Source organism: Manacus candei, unplaced genomic scaffold, assembly GCF_025592945.1.
Source record: "Manacus candei isolate 608988 ecotype Guabito, Panama unplaced genomic scaffold, ASM2559294v1 h1tg000035l, whole genome shotgun sequence".
Classification (NCBI taxonomy): Eukaryota; Metazoa; Chordata; class Aves; order Passeriformes; family Pipridae; genus Manacus; species Manacus candei.
Window position 1 is genome coordinate 2,424,154 of NW_026138083.1, and position 18,822 is coordinate 2,442,975.

At 39.0% G+C, this 18,822-nt stretch overlaps 1 long non-coding RNA gene across 3 annotated transcripts in view; it reads left to right on the forward strand.

Annotated features, from left to right (window-relative positions):
• The first annotated feature begins 187 nt into the window (after positions 1-187).
• Positions 188-18,822, forward strand: part of LOC127473367 (uncharacterized) — a 212,211-nt gene continuing 193,576 nt past the window's right edge. For 2 of the 3 annotated variants that reach the window (XR_007905392.1, XR_007905393.1), the window contains exons 1-4: positions 188-355; positions 670-790; positions 3,187-3,320; positions 10,902-11,032. This is a non-coding gene — a long non-coding RNA (uncharacterized LOC127473367). Of the gene's footprint in view, positions 356-669; positions 791-3,186; positions 3,321-10,901; positions 12,955-18,822 lie in introns of those variants that run through there. The other variant, XR_007905391.1, reaches the window with a different exon arrangement.

The window sequence follows — 18,822 nt, forward strand, 5'->3', positions numbered from 1 at the left end:
GAGGGGAGGCGCGCGTGCCGCTGAGGGGGAGAGCGCACCTGAGGGGGGGGGGGGCTGTGGGGGTGGGAAGAGCGCGTGCCGCTGAGGGGAGGCGCGCGCGCCGCGCCGAGGGGCCTGCGCGCGCCTCTGAGGGGGGCAGCGCGTGCCGCTGAGGGGGCGCGAGCGTGCCGAGGGCGGGAAACCGTGAGGGAGAGAAGCTCCCACAGAACCCCGAGGAGCAGCCCCGGCTTCTCTCCCACAGCGGCTTTTCCAGAGCGCTCGGGAGCGCGGCTTTCCCTGGAGCAGAGCCGGGACGGGGGTTTTCCTCGCGCTTCAGCGCATCCTGAGGGGACGCGCGCCCTGGATTAAGTAAGGAGTAACTATTAAGTAAGGTTAGCTATTAAGCCAAGCTCGTAGCAGTCAGCTGGCTGCGCCAAGCAGGTGGCGGTGCCACCCAAGGCAAGGGGTTACTTCTGGATGGATTTATGCGTTCTTTTTTTAAAATCATATGCTGTTTCCCGTCACAGAATGTTGAGGGTCATAAAAGCTCTTCTGCCCCCTCACACGGGCGTTGGGATAAAAACCTCCCTCTCTTTTCAGGGTGGGCTGCTGCCAGGACCTGACAGCCACTGTGTTTGAGGAAGCCTGAGGAGAAAACTTAAACATTGGTGTTTATTGTGTATTTTTCAGAAAGCATTAAGACTTCGCGTATCACTGAGGCTGAGCATCATGCAAGATCTGTCAAGAGTCAATTTTTGCCTAAAGAGACGTGTTTGGGAAAGAAAACACAGCTTTCTGCCTAATTAGACAGGTTTGAGACAGAAAACACAGTTTTACAAAGGGATAGGTGAATTAGTAAAGAAAACAACAACAAAAAACACTTGAAAATCACCAGAGTACCCAGAAACACACATTGTAGCAGGTCAGTTCTTTGCAAGAATGTTGCTCCAGGCACCCTTTTGGTCCTGGAAACCTTGGACAGTGCAAGACTGTTACCAATACAAGAAACATTTTCTAAATACATGTGCAAAAAAGTTTTAAATACCGGTGTTCAACCCCTACACCCACAGTTGTTCATGTGCCTTTCACTACCCAGCCATGAGCAGTTAATCCAACGCTTCATAGCAAACTGCATCCTTCATCTTATCTATTAATTTGATTTTGACCAAAACATTTCTTCTCTTGAGCTGTTTTCTCTCAGTATGCAATACACTAGAAATCCCCTTATTTAATTGTGAAGTATCTCTGTACTTTACCGGGTACACTGATTATTTCTTAATTGCATCAAATGCAACACTGAAAAGGGGTTTTTTTTTCTTCTTCTTTTGGCCGTGTTTATCGTAGTCTCTGTCATAAAAAGAATGTCAAGTCACTTTAGCCAAGTGCAGTTATGGAGCAATGTATCTAAATAAAAACATGTAATATATCAGAACCATAAAACATTTTAGTACTGGGGCCCAGAAAACATTAATCATTATCTTACACTGTACATACTGCACACTTTTAAACTTTGTATAAAAATGCAATTACTTGAAACGTCATGTTACTTTGAGCAGGCACACAGACCTTCAGCATTTTTAAAGCAGGAAAGCAACAAAAAAGAGCAAGAGAGAAGTTGGACAGGTCTGCTTCTCAAGGGAAAGGAGTACTGATCTGATCTTTCAGCCACAGGCCACATTTACCAATTTAATTACAATTCCTGTTTGCCAGAAGAATCATGATGCAGTGTGTTATTAATTATTTGTCCATTCAAATATCACATTCAGCCGGTTAAGTCATCAATAAAATCATGACTTGAGTGGCAAAACAAACAACAGAGCAAACACTTGAAAGCATCCATTTCTGGGCTAGATGTTGTTAGTAAAGTTATCCCACAAACAGCCAGACAGCAAATACGTTCACTGAACACAGAATTCACATGGAACCACACTGAAATAATGTGGATTTTTTTTTTAAGAGTTGGGTTTTTTTTATTTATGTAAGGATATTATGAAAGGCAAGAAAATAACAGTGCATTGTTCTCCAGCACTAGTGTCTCCAGCATAAAACAATCAATTTAAAGCCATGCAAAATGGCTAATACTGTTATTGCTGTCCTTTTTCATAACTCAGTGTCATTTTATTCATCTTGCCCCTAAGAAATGACCTTTTCTGTGCATATCCCCACCTTTTTCCACAAATCCCCTGAGTGACAGAATCTCATCCTAATCCCATTTCCATTTAGATGTTGCAGAAAAGCACTGTAGACCTTCCAGGGAATAAGTAATCATAATGGAAAGATAATAATATGTTTATGAAATCTGGATTTTTATAATAGCAAATTGAAAAATTACAATAGTATTTCAAGCCACTGAAGGTCAATGTTACCAAGAGCAAAAAGCCATTGATCAAGTGTGTTTAAAGTTTCCCACTTTAGGTTAATTTTTAACACAAAACATCTCTATTTCAGAGAGCAGCACCTCTCTTCTGAGGTGATTCCTCATCTACCTAGTGATCACAAAACCTGGTGTTAAAGCCAGTAGTTGTTTGTAAGGAAAAATAAACTCAATATTTTTCTACAGACCTAAAAAGCACAGAACAACTTCACACAAGGCCTCTACAAAATGCACCATAGGCCACAGTTTAAGAACTCCAGCCCTTAGTAATTCTTAAAGGTAAAAACATATGTAAAATCTCATAAATAAATATATCAAAATGCTCCTTTCAATATTATGCAGTTGTACCTTTTTCTGCTAGAGGTAAATTTGCTTGCTTATGCCTAAAAAGAACACCAAAGTTGTACATACAGAAAACCACTGAAACTTCACTGAGATCCTAGATTAAAAAAAAAACATAACCAATCAAAAACTAGCACTGAAACCATGTCCTCAGCTAATTCAGGAGTTTCCCCCTCTCTTTGAGCTTCAACTTTCCACTGGTTTAAACCCCAGCTCAGACACATCAACAGCCACTGGGACTAGATGGAGTTTTCTGTGACTGAACCAGCAGTTGTTACCTGAAAAAGATTTTCTTGTCCTCCCGCTCCCCCTGAAGGGCTCAGTGCTGCTGCCAAGGGTGGCTGTGCTCTTCCCTTCACCCTGGTCCTGGCCCTGCAGCCTCTTCTCTCTTATCCCAGCTCTGGTTCCCAACCAATCCCCTTGTACAATGGGACAGTTCATTCACTGTTGAGAAGCTAATTGGGGGTTTTTTTTTGCTGAGTTCACTTTAGGCTGGCCTGACTCGCTGAAGCTGTGACACAAGCACCAGAGCCGACACGAAGAAAGCATCAGGAGAGCACATCCACACACCAAACCACCCCTTTTGGAGACAAGATGTGAGATCAGACGCTGCAAGAGCACACAGGTGAGAACCACCACCCTGCCAGGCCACAGCCTGTCACTGGCACAGTTTTTGTATGTACTGCTTCCTTTGTTTATCCAAGAAATTCTTGCTACAAAGTACTTCTTGATGAATTTCCATGGGGATCTCCCAGCGGCCTTCCAGTACCTGAAGGGTGCCTACAAGGAAGCTGGAGAGGGATCCTTCATCAGGAAGTGTAGTGAGAGGACAAGGGGGATTGTCTTCAAACTGAGACAGAGTAGGTTTAGGTTAGATGTTAGGAAGAAATTCCTCCCTGTGAGGGTGGGGAGGCCCTGGCACAGGTTGCCCAGAGAAGCTGTGGCTGCCCCACTGCTGGGGCAGAGCATGGAACAACCTGGGCTAGTGGAAGGTGTCCCTGCCCATAGCAGGGTTTGGAACTGGATGGTCTTTAAGGCCCCTTCCAACTCAAACCATTCTATGATTCCATTTGCATTGAGTTGTTTACACTGTGCTTTTATTTCTGGTTGTTTTAAAACCATTTTGCATCATTAAGAATTCCCAAACTCAGAGGCTCTGGATATGCCCATCATAACACCTTGGTACAAAACAGTGCAGCTGCTCACAAATGTGTCTGAAGCAGCAAATGCCTCTGTTGTGATGATTCTGAATGCAATTATTCTTCTGTATTTAAGGAGTTTACCATTAGAGAACATATGCAGGTGACCAAACCAAGAACCCCGATTATCTCTTAACAGCATGAACTGATTAAGTAAGCACTGGCTATTTTAAACTGTTTGGGGGCTAGAGGGCTCTCAAGGCTCGTGTTCATCTTTGTACATATAGGCAAAATCTTGGAACTGTTTTTGGCAGATGACCCAGCAAAATGAGTGATGCATGAGCATTAATGCATTCACATAAATTAACTCTGCACATAAAAAACACAGCCTTTAAGCCCAATTACATCTTTCCCAATTGTACAAATACTCCCTTTGCAGTCAGTGGCAACTCAAGAAGACGAGGCCAATCCATATGTTATATTGATTCTAAAGGCACAAGAGTCTGCAGTTAATCCCTTTCAAACCTTGCAGAGCACAAACTCTTGGAGATCTTCCAAGCAGCCAGATGAAAGTTGCCTTTCAGAACCAGGGAATGTATGTTGTTAGAGATTCCAAAACATGCTGGGCCAAAATCTGGCCTTGCTTTTACCAGTGTAAAGTGGGACTATTTCAGGAGAGATGTGTATTCATCCACCAATATAAAACTGATCATTATCTCACAAAAAGGTCTGTAATGCTAACACGCCTTCCTGTTAATTCCCAAGAAAATCAAAGCACAGATCAACAAATGAAAAGGCCTTCTTCCAGCTAGAGATGTTGTAACCCCTAAAACATTTGTCAGACACTTCATAACAATTCTGAGAGTCTTCTGTGCTGCTAATAGGTTTTACCTGGAGTTAATTCAGTCACCAGAGTGATGACTGACAGCGTAAATCTTCCCAGATAAGTAAAAAACTGAGCATCATTTTCCAGGTTTCTTCACCACAGTTTAGAAAACTTACATAATAAAAACAAATTTTGAAGCAAAACAAAATATATTTTTATAAACTGCACAGTGAAATAAGCATGCAAAACTAAAAGGACCTAACTTTGCATTTTTAAATGATAAAACTACTCCCTATTCCCAGATTGTTGGGAAGTGCTAAGTATACTCTCAGTAAACACTAATTTTCAGAACACTAAGGTCAGGATTTTTAGAACATCAAGGTCAGAAAGGTAAGTCCTTGCTACCCAGTCCATTAAGATTATGTTTAACTACTTTTAACTCTTGAACCACTTTAAAGAGTTGTCTCAAAACTCACAGAAAAAAACAGCCATTATTGACAAATACCCATTGATAAATTGGGGGAAATCCATTATTTGTCTCAGAAGCAAAGAAATTTTAAATGTAGACAGAATAATAATATTATGGGATTATGGTTTAAAAATTCACTGTATATGCACCTTATGAAGAAAGTTACTCTTTGTCTAAATTAAGAAAGCCAGAAGATGCAACTCCAGTGATTTTACACTAAGCAAAGAGTTTATATTATAAAGTTAAATGTAATAAAGTGCTAAAACTGTTTTAAAGGCTAAAACTGTAAATGCCTAAGAGGAGCACAGACTATAAGAGCAGAGAATACTGTGCAGAAATTAGAAAGAAAAGAGAAGAATACATAATGTATGATGTAAAAAAGAAACAGATAACGAAAATTAAAAGGATTTTACTAGAGGAAAACAATTTCATTTTATTGTAAAGCTCTAAATGAATAAAATAAAGTCTTTGAATGTGAAGATGATTAAAAAGACAAAATCATTAGCTAAAGATATTTACAAGTTTAGACTTTCATTTTGATTGTAATTTTAATTAGCTGGACACTAGGGGGGATGAAAATGAAAGCCTACATCATCTACTTACTCTTTAAATTGCATTCCACCTTAATTTTCTGCTCTTCAGTTCTTAATTTTCTCTATTTTTGTTCTAACTAATCCGGTTATCAGAATAAAGTGATTTTCTCTCAGCCAGGTTTAACATTCAGTATTTGAGTCTGTGAACCAAAAGTTCATCCCACTGCTTCAATTTTTATTCTTTCAATAGCAGAAACTCTCCAGGAAACTTTTCCAGTCTTTTGTCTGTTCAGCAGGGTGCTTTATGTACACGCGACGGTTATGTAGCTAATAAGAAAGGATTCTATTTTAAAAATAATTATGTTCCATTTACACAGTTTCCCATGAAATTTACTCATAAAATGCAGGATGCACCGAAAGATTAAATGCCATTTTCCTCTTCATTAAAGCCATTTTTCTAAATGTTAACTGAGTTATTTGCCTTTTTGTCTTGAAGGAACCACATCCCCAAGCAGAGGTTAGACTCAGTTTATTCTTAAACAAAAGAACTAATTCCATCTAGGCTGTCTCTGCAGGGCACAGTTAACTCCCAGCTTTGTGCCCCGTGTCAGACCAGGACAGACAGACACCCCTTCCCTGCAGAGCTGCACTGCTGAAAGTGCTGAGGACACTGCTGGCCCTGCTGTCCCTCCTGTGCCCAAAGCCCTTCTTCTTCAGGACACAGCAGATCTTCCTGCTTCTACCAAAGCCATGCAGGCTGATTTAAATACTTGATGAAGGCACTTTAAGCAGATGACATGGCCTTTTCCAGACAAGCTCTGGAAGCACAAATCCAGAGCTGAGGTGCCTGCAGCAGGTGCATGGGCAAGACAGTCCAGTCACCAGGTGAGCATCCTCTCAAGCCTTCTCTCTTTGCAGGATTCCTCAGTTCCTGCCTTGCCCTGGAGATGACCTATTATCAACTAACTTGGGATTCTTCTGCAAGTTTACTTGCTGGCCCATTTGGGTGTAACAGCACCATCAGCACATCAGGGCTTTCATCTGCACTGCACATGGAAAATGTCTTGTGAAAGGGAGCAAAAGCTTCTCTTTCAGCCCTTAACCAGGTTAGCTGGTTTGGGCCAAAAGTATCTGCACTGCAATTGATGTTTTCTCCTAAAGGGCAGCAGGAGAGTTAATGTTATCTTAGTAAGCCCTTGTTTCTTTTTAAAAAAAATTCCTTTAGGAGAAATTCAGTCCTAAGAGATGTCTTATATACCATTCTTACATTGGCTGGATAAAAACCAGCAAGCGCAGTTTGATCTTGACAAGATAATTTTATTTCTTTGTTTAAAGCAGTACATTTACAGGCTGTCTTGCCCTGTCTTCTTCTAAGGAAGGTTCACTCAAGGCCTTTTTCTAAGAATTTCCACTGAGAGTATAAACAACCTTCAACAAAGCCTACAAACACCTCTCTGTGCCTGAGAGTTCTCATTTTAGAGCCATTTCAGTTCACATCAGCATTGTGCTTTTGAAGTGAATCTCTGATTGTCCTGGTGTCCTGTACTTTGATTCACATCATGATGTGGTATTGAAGCACATGAACCAAATTCCTTTTGGATTAAACTGAAGTGGAAAATGCTGAAATGCATCTAATGCAGTCCAGCTGCAAATGGCCATTCAGTCGAACCCAACTACAGCTTTTTTAAAGCAAAAAGAAGAAAAGCATGACATGGACATCACACCCTCATCAACACATATTTTACTTTAAATTCACACTCCTCCTGGTCCATAAACACTGCTAATGCAGATGCAAGTTTAAGGATAATCTACTTCAAATTCAGAACTTTCCTATTTCCAGTTTTTCTTCTCTCTCTTTTCTGGAATTCCATGTTCATCATCTAGCCACTCTCTCCCAGCTAATTCTAACAGGTTCAGAACTCTGGCAAGATACAGATACAGAACAGCCAATTGCAAATGTTTTATTTAAAACTAAAGGTCCAATTACAGGTCCAATTTATGATCTCAGCCGAGCCAATATAAATCTGATCTAGTTCATTGCCTTTAACCTGCCTGCAGTAGCTTTATTCCAGATTTCCTCATGTGTAATGAGACTGAGTTCAGACAATGGCTCTGATTATTACCTTTCAAAGAATTAACTAGTAATATAAGCTGCAATGCAGAGTCCTTCCACCTTTGAAACAAGGCTTCATAATTGTCACTTGTGGGTCAAAAGCATATATTCAGTCCAACAGTGCTTCAAGGACCAAAGTGCTTTAAAGATTTTTCTTAAGAAAGTGAGAAGTGGGCATGCCAAGACATGAAGATTTCAGCAACACCATGTGAAAATAAGGACAAAAATTTTGATTTTGGTTTTTCCTTTCCCAGTACATTCTTTTATTCTTATGGCAACATATTTGTGTCATTAAATATGTAATAGAAATCTATATGCAGTTTGGGTTGGGTTTGTTGTTTGTGGTTTTTTTTTTAAACACTTAGGAAGAAAATACCATCTCGTTTTTTGGCCTTTTTGCAGAATGTGGTTAAAAAACCCAAGCAGGCACATATGGCTTCTGTAGTGCACACAGCTACTGAAAAAGTCAGTACTGCATAGTCCCTTTTCAAATCAGAACTTAAAGTACATTTGCAAGATTTAGGTTCAACATCAAATGTTTTTATTCGGTTGAGGGTTTTGATTTTGGGGGATTTTTTCAGATTTTTTAAACTTTATGCAGTTCAGTGATGTTAGATCTCACAAATAATTCAATGCTAGTTTTCTTTTGGGCTTCCTCAGTCAGTCCCCTGGTTTCTGTGATAACTACTTGTGAATTGAGAATAAGGAAATAATTATTCTTATAGTTAACTTGCTTGTGTTAAAGAGCCCAGTTACCCTGACTATTTACCCTTCCCCATATCCAAGAAAAATATTTAAGTAAACATGTAAAAAATATTTATTTCAGAGCTGTCCAGATCAGGTACAGGTTTAAGTAGGTGCTATCCTCAGAGAAATTTTGATCCAAAATTCGTAGATATCTCACTTTACTGGAGGGATTTTTATTTCAATCCCATTACCTAGAAAGAGGTGAATAAGTGAATAAATGCTCTACCCAGATCATGTGCTGGTAGTTGATTTTCAGAGTCTACAAGGGAACAGAGACAGAAACTGTCAACAGCAAGAGCCACATCCAGCAAAGCACAAAGGAGCACGGGGTTAAACCAGGATTCACTCCTTTATACTCAAATGACACTACATACAGTGCATTAGATATATAATATTAGAGGTATATAATAAAAAAAAGCACGTTTCAATCAGAGCTAAAAGTGAAATTCTTGACAATGACAAAATTTTCTTGCCCAGGATTCAGAACACAACCCAACACAGCTCTATCACCTTTTGAGCTTGTTCTGGCCCTGGGTTTAAGTCTGTGCTTGAAATTGGTTTCAGATGCAGTAATCACAGAAAGAAAACACGTGCAGGGATATAACTTTATAAAGAAACAACAAAACTGAAACAGGTTTTGAGAATTATCCACCAAATTACACTTTTAAGAATGGCTATTAAAATGTTGATGAAAGAATGTAAGATGATGAGTCAGGGACACTAAAAGACCAAACGCTTGGGTTCTGCAAGATATTACACTGAGTACTAAGAATTTCACTTTATAACCCAATGTGATTAAACAACATACTGCTGAAAATGCAGATGTTATACTACTACAGTAAAAAAAAAAAAAGTCATTTTTTAAAGATGTTTCTAATTAAATCATGAAAGACCACAAAGAAAACAGGGAGGGGCTTTGCTATGAGCGCAGTCATATAAAAGGACTCGGATTTGGGGATGATCTTTGAAGTTTCCTTCTTCAAACTACATGGCCTTGAAGCTATTGAAAGCTTGAAAGATTTTCCTGGTGAAACTGTGTAATTTTGCAGTTATGTTGTACTAGTCAGTGATCTGTGTGAGCTGTTTGTAAGGAAGGATTATTTTTAAGGAAAATCTGTTTTCAGGTTGACCTTGGATTCGTATTTCTAAGGCAGCTAAAGAGAAGGCAACATTTACAGCAGTGCAAATTGCTGCCAGGAATGTAACATTCAAATCTCAGTTAAGCCTGTTTTAAAATGGCAGTGATAAATAGAACACTCACAATAACTCACCCATTTCTCAAAACAGAACCGTTAATATAAAATAAGGTTTCAGCGAGGACAGCGGGATTTATCAAAATAATCATTTGTATAGGGGATATTCTTTATTTTAAAATAATCCTGATTGCTTGGGCATTAGGCAAGAAACTTTTCTGCACTAAAAGAAGTTTGAGAATTCTGTTACCTTAGTGTTTAGCAGTTTAGTATCTGAGCAGTGAGTGGCTGTTAGATTTGCTGCATATATTTACCACTGTGACGTTTCACACCACCTATAAAACTATTATCATGTTGCCTTTATTTATAACATCACAAACTATTTCTGAATTCCTTATTTATGCTCATTTAGAGGTTGCAAGTGTTATGCAGTCTTTCCTCATATCTCTTCATCCTGATAGGATTATTTTTCTTTGCTTTTTTTTTTTTAATTGTTTAGCTAGAACTTTGTATTTATTGGGAGAAATGTTTTTTGGTTTTTTTTAACTCAGATGCTTTTCAGTTATTTTCCCAAAACTTGCTATTTCATTTAGAAATATTGTTGTTCTTAATGTAAATATTCACTGTTTTTGTAATATCCAAATTACTTGATACAGTAATCCTGTAAAATTATAAGTAATTATACCAAGATATTCACCCTCCAAACAATTACATGGACCACAAAATTTACTAGATTTTTAGAATATTTTACAAGAATATTTATTTTATACTTCTCTAGACTGTATTTATTTAAAATGTTATTGTAATAATTTTTTTCTAGAGTTACCATTTTTCAGTAAGAGAAAAACATCAGCAATCATTCTGACAAACTTTCTCTAGATATTTTTATAAAGAGCAAACAACATTTTTATAGGAAAATAAATCTGAAAAGGTTATTGTCTTCTTCACAATATTTATAAGCTTCAATTAAAAAAAACCAGAAATAAATGGTTTCAATTCAGCCTTTCAAATGTTCCATGAGTGAGATATTCACGTCTTAAACATTCTGCACTGTCACATGTATGTTCAAAATATCACTTAGTGGTGTTCCCATGCTTCCATTTTAAAAAGGAAATGTTTCTGCTTCAATAAATTTTTGGGGTAGATAAATGTTTATTTGACTTCCTTTTTTTCCCTAACTCTCCAGCAATTTCTGGTTGCAACGAAACACTCAACAGACCTTGAAACCCTCCGTGCTTCTGACTTCTTCCAGGAAAATTTGGGAGCGCCTCAACTGCTTCTGGGGTCACAAAATTCCTTCCAGCACGAGGGACAGTGGTAAGTTTGTACTTAAAAAGCTCTACTTTTGTCAAAATCTCATTTATTTATGACACTTCATATATAATTTGATCACTTGGTGTTTAAAAATTCTTCCCCGAACCGACATCTCACATCTTGGCACATTCTGACTCACAGATCCTCAACAAAACACATAAAGAAAGTATTTCTTCCCATTTTAAAGGCAACCCAAAGCAAAACCCCCAACCATTTAAACAGAAATTCGTTGGGAAAATTAAATGTGTTCAACAACACCATCCTAAAACACCTGATGTTTAAAATCTATGGCAAATTTCAGGAACACTTTTACTGTTCTCCCTACATTACCTCACTTGGATCATTTGTCTTTCAAAGGAGTAGTAAACCTTAATTTGCTTTAGCAGCTTTGAATGGATTTTTATTGTTTCTTACCACAGCCTTTCAACTCTAGTAATTTGCAAACTAAATATGAACTGCAAAACTCAATCAATCCCGTAGTATTCTTTTAATATCAATTTTTGTGTAATTAGCCCCCAAACTGTGTTCAATTACTGGCAATTATTCTGATGCACTTTGAGGGACAACACTAATTTCACACTTAGCAGCATTCTAAAAGGAAGGTGATTCAAACACCATATAAAAAAGTCCCTCTCTCAGTACAGTCTCTCTGCTCAATTCAGCATTGTTGCAGACTTTGGGAGAAAAACAGGATTCCACTGAGGTACAACACCAGAGCTCAGGTTTTACAAACCCACAGGTGTGTGTGATTCTGTCTGGCTGTGGTTTGTTACATTTGTTGTTATAACACCAACTAGGCCTGTTATAAGCTTGGCTGTGCTCTTTTCAAACCAATAAAATTATGGGAAAATCCACCTAAATTGGTGCACCACATGAAGACTAATGATTAAAGTGATGCAATCAGGGTCTCTTACATTCAGATTTCTTTCTCAAGTTTTCCTGCAGATATTAAGAACATCCCTCTTAGAACTGTTGCAAGGTGCCTTTCCTCATGTTATAAAATCATGTTTTGCCACCTTCAGCCCATTCCTTCTCCCTGTCCTGCAAGAATACAAGTGGAAGGGGTTGGTGATGTCATTGTGGTTCCATGGCAATGATATACAGCTCCTGTTCCATTGGGGCCACTGGAACTATCAGTCACTTTGTAGGGACAAATTATTTTTGTTACATCCATTTTGTTGTTGGACTCTCTGATGGATCCTGTGACAACTGGAAATTCTATTTATTTATGTGCATATTTAAAAGGTTGTCAGTGGAGCCCAGAGCATTGACTGGGTACTCTTATTAGAGAGCAGTAAATATCCAAATAAAGAAATAAATCAAATGACACCTTCCTCAAACGAGAGTTACAAAATGGAGCTAACAAATATTGATAAGCAGCAGTCTTCAGAAGGCCTTCTAAATTATGCTCTGAAGTTTAAGCAGAGGAGACAAGGAAACAGAAGAGTTATTGTCAAAACAGCAGGCACACACTTAACAACAAAAATAACAACCTTTTGCTGGTAAATGACAGCCAGTCTTTGCTCTAGTGTATATCTCAGTGATATGAAGGGAAGTCAGATAGTAAATAAACTTGTATGCACTGCAAGTCACCAGGAAAAAGTCAAAACTTTATAAAACTGTAGGAGTCAACTACAGACCATGCCAGTGACTGCTGAGGTAACACGAGCAACAGCAGGAGAATGTCATAATAAAAGGAGGCCCCAAATCATGCTCAGTCAGCAGCACTGGCAAAAAACAAGACCTGACTTGGGGGAAAAAGGTGACCAAAACGCCATGGAGCCCCTGCAGGACAGGAAAAAATGATGGCTGCTGGCTAAGTAGGACCTGTCTGGGGAAAAGGGGGAGCTGTGCTGGGAAAGGTGTATTAAAATGCAGAATAACCCAAAACTCAGTGAAGGCTATAAAATTTGTGTCTGCTGACTCGGGAGGCGTCGGAGAACAAACCCCCAGGTGACAGCAGCAGCCTCAGAGGCTTTTGCAGACTAAGGAAAGGCGAGATTTTTGCAGGATTGCACCACTTGTGAAGGTACAGGATCGAAAACAAGTAGTAATGCTGAACAATCCACAACTTCACAGCAGCAGTTATCCTCTCTAGAGTGAATAATGGCTGTGAGAATTAGGGGCAAAAAGCACTTATGACAAACACTAGAATGTTTCTGACAAGAACATTTACACTTTATCAGGTAAGTAATATGATTTTAAAATTGGGTTGCTCTAATTAGCTAATTGCCATGATTTTTAGCATTGTAGATCTAAACTATTATGTGAATTATGTAAATTAAAACAAGTTAGCTAAACCTTTTATGTATTTGCACAAGAGATCACTAAGGATATTTTGTATTGGATCACAAAGCAAACATTTTAAAGCTGAAAAACTGAAATAGCAAAAGATAAAATTTAAGTTGCCAAAATTCAGTGAAAGATAAAAGGGCTGGTTGAAACAGTCGGGCACAGAATCTCCTGGAGAAGACTGAAGCCGTATTGTGGGTTCACCTGCTTCTGTTTACCTACTGCAGCAATCCTGGGATGTACCAAACAATCTGTGCAGCAATACCCAGGCACAATATAGCAAGTTAATAACAGAGCTTCAGTCTTAACTGTGAATTCCCTTGCATTAGTTGGTATATTGCTGATACAGACAGGGTTTTGTGGCTTAATACGAGGCAGCACAGAGAGTGTCAGCTGGAAATCCATTGCAGAGTTGTGGAACAATATACAGAATATAATAAAGCCATTCCCACCTTCCCATTCCTTTCTTGCAGTAGGAAGCCAACATTTAGAAACCCATAGCAAACAAACACCTGCTAAGCATAAATCACGAGCAGGAGCACAGCACTGGACAAGTTCAGAGAGATAGGACGGGAGAAAAAGCCATGAGAAATCTTAATAGTCATTAGGAAAACCTAGCATTTATTTCACAAACTGACAGGTGGCCAGTGAATCGACTTCAGAACAACCATAAAGAGAGAGCTGGTTATTATGCCAGTAAAACTTAAACAGCAGAGCTTTTTAATAAGCTGCACTCTGTTAGGAGTACACTGAGGGAGCCCAAGCAGGAAAAAGCAATAATCACATCTAGCAATAACAAGAGGATCAACTAATATCCATCATAATTTCTCCCTGTTTTGCTTCTCCCTATTAGTATGACATATAGTAGAAGTAGAAGCAGCCTAACAAGATACTGAGCAGAACAGGTGCAGAAACTAAAACGTCTTCCATTCAGGGAGTCAGCATTTTTCTTTGGAAAAAACCTCCGTGTGCTGTGCAGGTTGGAGCCTGGGCTGCCCATTGCTTATACCCATTGTGTGATGTGTGCACTATTTTATCTCTTCCTGCAGAGTTTGGTTGTGACACACATAACACATGTGCCCGTAAAGTTCCCCGGAAAGGCGCTGCGAAGGTTCAATATATGTCATGGCAGGCGTATTTCTTTGTTAATTCCATAAAGACAGGCTGCAGAAGCCAAGTCTCCTACGATTTTTGTGTCCGCAGCGGGGAGAAACGGGCACTTTGCGTGCCATCATTATCCCAGAATTATGGGGGACTGTGTGATACTTCTACTCTTGCCAGAGAACGAGAGTGGAAATGGCACTGCCCCGTTCCTAACGCTTAATGTATGACCAATCAGGAGCTGGAAATCATCTGACCGGTGGCAGCTTATGCCATCCCATCAGTTCCTAAATTGGATGCAGTTTGTCAGATGGACACAATATCCCTCCACTGTAGGTGGTCTCTGTTTCATTAGGTTTCAGATTGATGGCAGTGAACAATAATCCAAAAGTGTGCAATAGGTACATCAACCTCATTTTTCATTAACAGTGCTTCCCAGACGTATTGGGAGCAGGTACAAAACATAGATTTTGTTTGGCTTACTTTGATCCATGCAGAGACTATTGGGTATCTGACTTCGCTGCTGGAGGCTTATGGTTTCGGTTAGCAGAACCTGGTACAGCAACTGGATGAGGTGTTTCTGATATTATCTATTCATTCAGCTCTGATGCAGAAATAGTGGGTGGCAAAGCTGCTAATTTTTATTTTTTTTTTTTATGAAGTAATGAGCAACCAACAATTTATTTACATACAAAGCGCTGGAGTTACCAGAGCTACCTTTCTAAATTACAGGGTAGATACGAGACTGGTAGTGATTTTTTTTCTCCTTTATTTCCCAAGAGATTAACAGAAATGTTGGTGCATTTTTGCTGCTTCTAAAAGAAATTAAAAGACTGAAAGTCTTTGCCAGGGTCACTGAAATGACATACAGAACAGCTACTGGTGCATCTTACACAGTTTTGACTTATGGGGACGTGTTTTACTTCACAGTGGAATAAATTAAAGTAGTATTCAATGTTGCTCAAATATTGATAATTGAAAAGGCATTTTTAAACCAGGGGACTTTGGATCCCTGCAAATAATATAATATTTATAAAGCTCACAGAAAAACTGATATTAGACTCTGCAGCAGATGAGTAAGAACCTCTATCATCAGGACTGATAGGGCACCACATGCTTTCACTATCTTTGATATAGTTTTCTTTCTAATTTGTATATTAAGAGAGTCCGTCCACACTATTAGCAAGTTAAACATACTTATTTTAAAAGCAAAATCAAAGCTCTAAGTAAAGTATTACGAAGCAAAAATTACTTTTTAATGTTAAGACGAATGGATTTTATTATGTAGAGGTACACAGGCTGTTAATCATGTAACATCAAGCTATCCGTGTAGTCAAGACAGGCAATACGGTTTACTCTTTGGGTGCATTTCTTATCTCAATTGTACAAGAAGTTTCCATCCACAATATTTCACTGTCTCATTCTGAGAAATGTTCCCCCGGGTCCTGAAGATTTAAAGAAACCTCTCCATGTGCACAGCACGAACACGAGCACTGCTCTCTGTGGGGCTGAGGGAGGGGGAGGCCTCTGTGTGCTTGGGTTTGCCATGAATTCCTATGGAATGTACTGGTGCAGGGGCTCACATCGTGCCACTCTTTCATTGTTTAAGAATATCTTATCGCTTTCATGCTTTTCTGTAGTTATTTAACATAACTGGGCAACTTTTCTTCTGAAGTTCTAAAACATGTGGCCATCGCCCTGGTTTTCCAGCCTTGAGCACATCTCTTTAATAGATCACTTTCAAGGTGATGATACATTGATATTCTGCTTTAATTAGTGTCATGAAAGAGAAAAAGGCCCTCAAATGTCAATGGCTTGCAAAAGTTGTTGGAGCATCTTCTTAAAGCAAATCTGAAGGCCTGGCCCTCACTTTTTTCCTTCCTTTCACATGATCCTATTAGAGGAGTTTTTTTGTAAACTGGTGTTATAAACGATTATTTTTAGTTAAGAGAAGCACCAGGAAAGATTAAAAAATGGATATAAAGACATTTTGGTTCTTGATCTTCTTTCTTCTCATCTCAACCTTTAGAAAGTCTTGCTGGAAGAACACAAGGAACAGCAGGAAGGTTTCTAACAGATCTTTGAGACCTCCTTGCAGTCAGATCCCAGGGGAGCTAGAACAGTATACCTCTGTGGTTCAAAAACTCTTTGGGCCAGAAAAAGGGGCCTTTATCTGCTGCCATTTCAAACATATTCAATCAAATATTGATCTAGAAAATCAGCCACTTTTTCTCTAGCAAAGAAATTAAATTAGTGCTACCTACTGAAGATCTACAAATGGTTCTCCTGAAGATAATGATAGTACCCTAGGCTGTTCCTAGGATCAAAAGTTTTTATGGACACCAAACTGATTTAATATTTTCTGTAATGCATGGAGAAAAAAGGGTGAAAGATCTGCTTGCCAATAGGAATGTGCTGGAGATTATCTCATGTGGCGAGTCCTTGCATCAAGGAGCCAGGTAGGTTTTTCAAATCCATCTCATCTTTGGAACAAAAGGAATAGAATGGAGCCCATTTCACCTTACACAAAGATTTTCCTCATCAGAAATATCTGATACCTCTTATTTAAGTTGGTGCTGGTAGCACGTGCTCCTCTAACTCATAAACATTTCCTCTCTGTTGTGTTCTGCTTCCAGATGTCACTTATGTTGCCTTGGAAGAAGTGAGAAGTCTCTTCTTCACACCCTAAGCACTAATAGTTCATAAAATGTGTCTAATGTGCAACAATGGGAGAAAGATTCCTTCAAAAATATTTCAAGTCCCATTGTTGAAACATTTTCATCATTTGTACTATGAAAAAGGTAGTCTGTACAAAAGAGCACGAGGGTTTAATGATTTAATTAGGACTATTCTATGATTTTACTGGGCAAAATAATGAGGCATTAGCTCTTATTAAAGGGTTTCTCACATTCTCACCCACAAAATCATGTCTCGGGGATGTAACTACAGTGAGACAAGGAACTGAATTGTTGCTGATGGAACCAGTAAATGGTGGATTTATCACCTCTCTCATTGCTTGAGAGAGAAATGTTTTGAAATTCTGACAGTTCTTATTCCTCACTGGACCTGTAAGATTGGACTCAGTCTATGCACGGAGAAGAGGTATTAGGTATAAACTTTGTAAATGTGTAGAAGCATCTCAGATGTTTTGAAGGACCATCTTCAAACAGAGTTAAGTGGTTTGGAAATTCAGAGCTTCACCAAAGACTCAACTACTCCCTTCTAGTGTTTGGCTTGGCTGGTTGTGAATTCTGTTTGAATTGTTAATTAGTTCCTGTGTTTAGACTGTCCACTGGTAGTCATAGCTACCATGAAATCATTTTAAACAGTAATCATTCAGTGTTCTGTATGCAGTTCCACAGGATCGTGGAAGTTGGAAGGGACCTCTTGGATCCTTTAGTCCAAGCCCCTGGCTCAAGCAGGGTTGGCAGGAGCTGGTTGCCCAGGACTGTTGCCAGTCACCACCAATGAACTCCACAACCTCTCTGGGCAGCCTGTTCTAGTGCTTTTCCATCCTCACAGGGCAAAGGTTTTCTTGTGTTCAGACTGTACATTACATTTTGTGTCCATTATCACACTTTTGTCCTGTCAGTGGGCACTGCTGGGAAAAGTCTGGCTCCTTATTCTTCATTCCCTCTGATCACATGTTTATGCACATTGAGATTCCCCCCCAACCTTCTCTTCTCATATGAACAGATGTCCTTAAGTCATCAGCTCACCAAAAGAATTTCAGTGTGCATATCTTGAAATCATTTGCATAAAGCAATATACATTTTCAAGGGATTTGGAACCCAAAAAATGGTATGTGCAACCCTTGGCTGGGAATTTTTCAGTCAGTGATCTTGTATAAGGCAGATAATCCAGCAAAGAGGTTCAGACTCCTTCTTGTGAAAGGACTCCTTTGTGTAAAAATACTTCCACTCTTCATATTGAGCTCTCAGAGTTCAAAGAGCTCCAAAAATCCAACACATGGAAAAAATTCTGTAATGTGGGTTCCTGGCAGATATAAGGTGATGTGAGGTTAAATAATTATCAGGCAGACATACTAGTTCTGTGTGTAATACAATGTAACCCATGTTCTTGGGAAAATAATAACACAGTTTCCTTTTAAAGGAATTACAGAGCATCAGGATTTGGAGTTAAATATTAATATAACTTAGAGGATTACTTTCCACCTTTAGAGAAGCATCAGTGAAACTTGTTTAGCTTCCATCTACTAAATCCCCAAGTTGCTTCTTTCTGAAAGGGACAAAAGAGGCTCCAAGTGTGCTGAGTGTCCTCTCAGATATAAATGACAAATATTCTGAAGGAATTAAATTAGCCCCTTCAGATGAATATTCTAAATAAAGATGCATTTTGAAATGTCCAAAGGTTTCAGAACAATCCCAAAGCTGGGATAA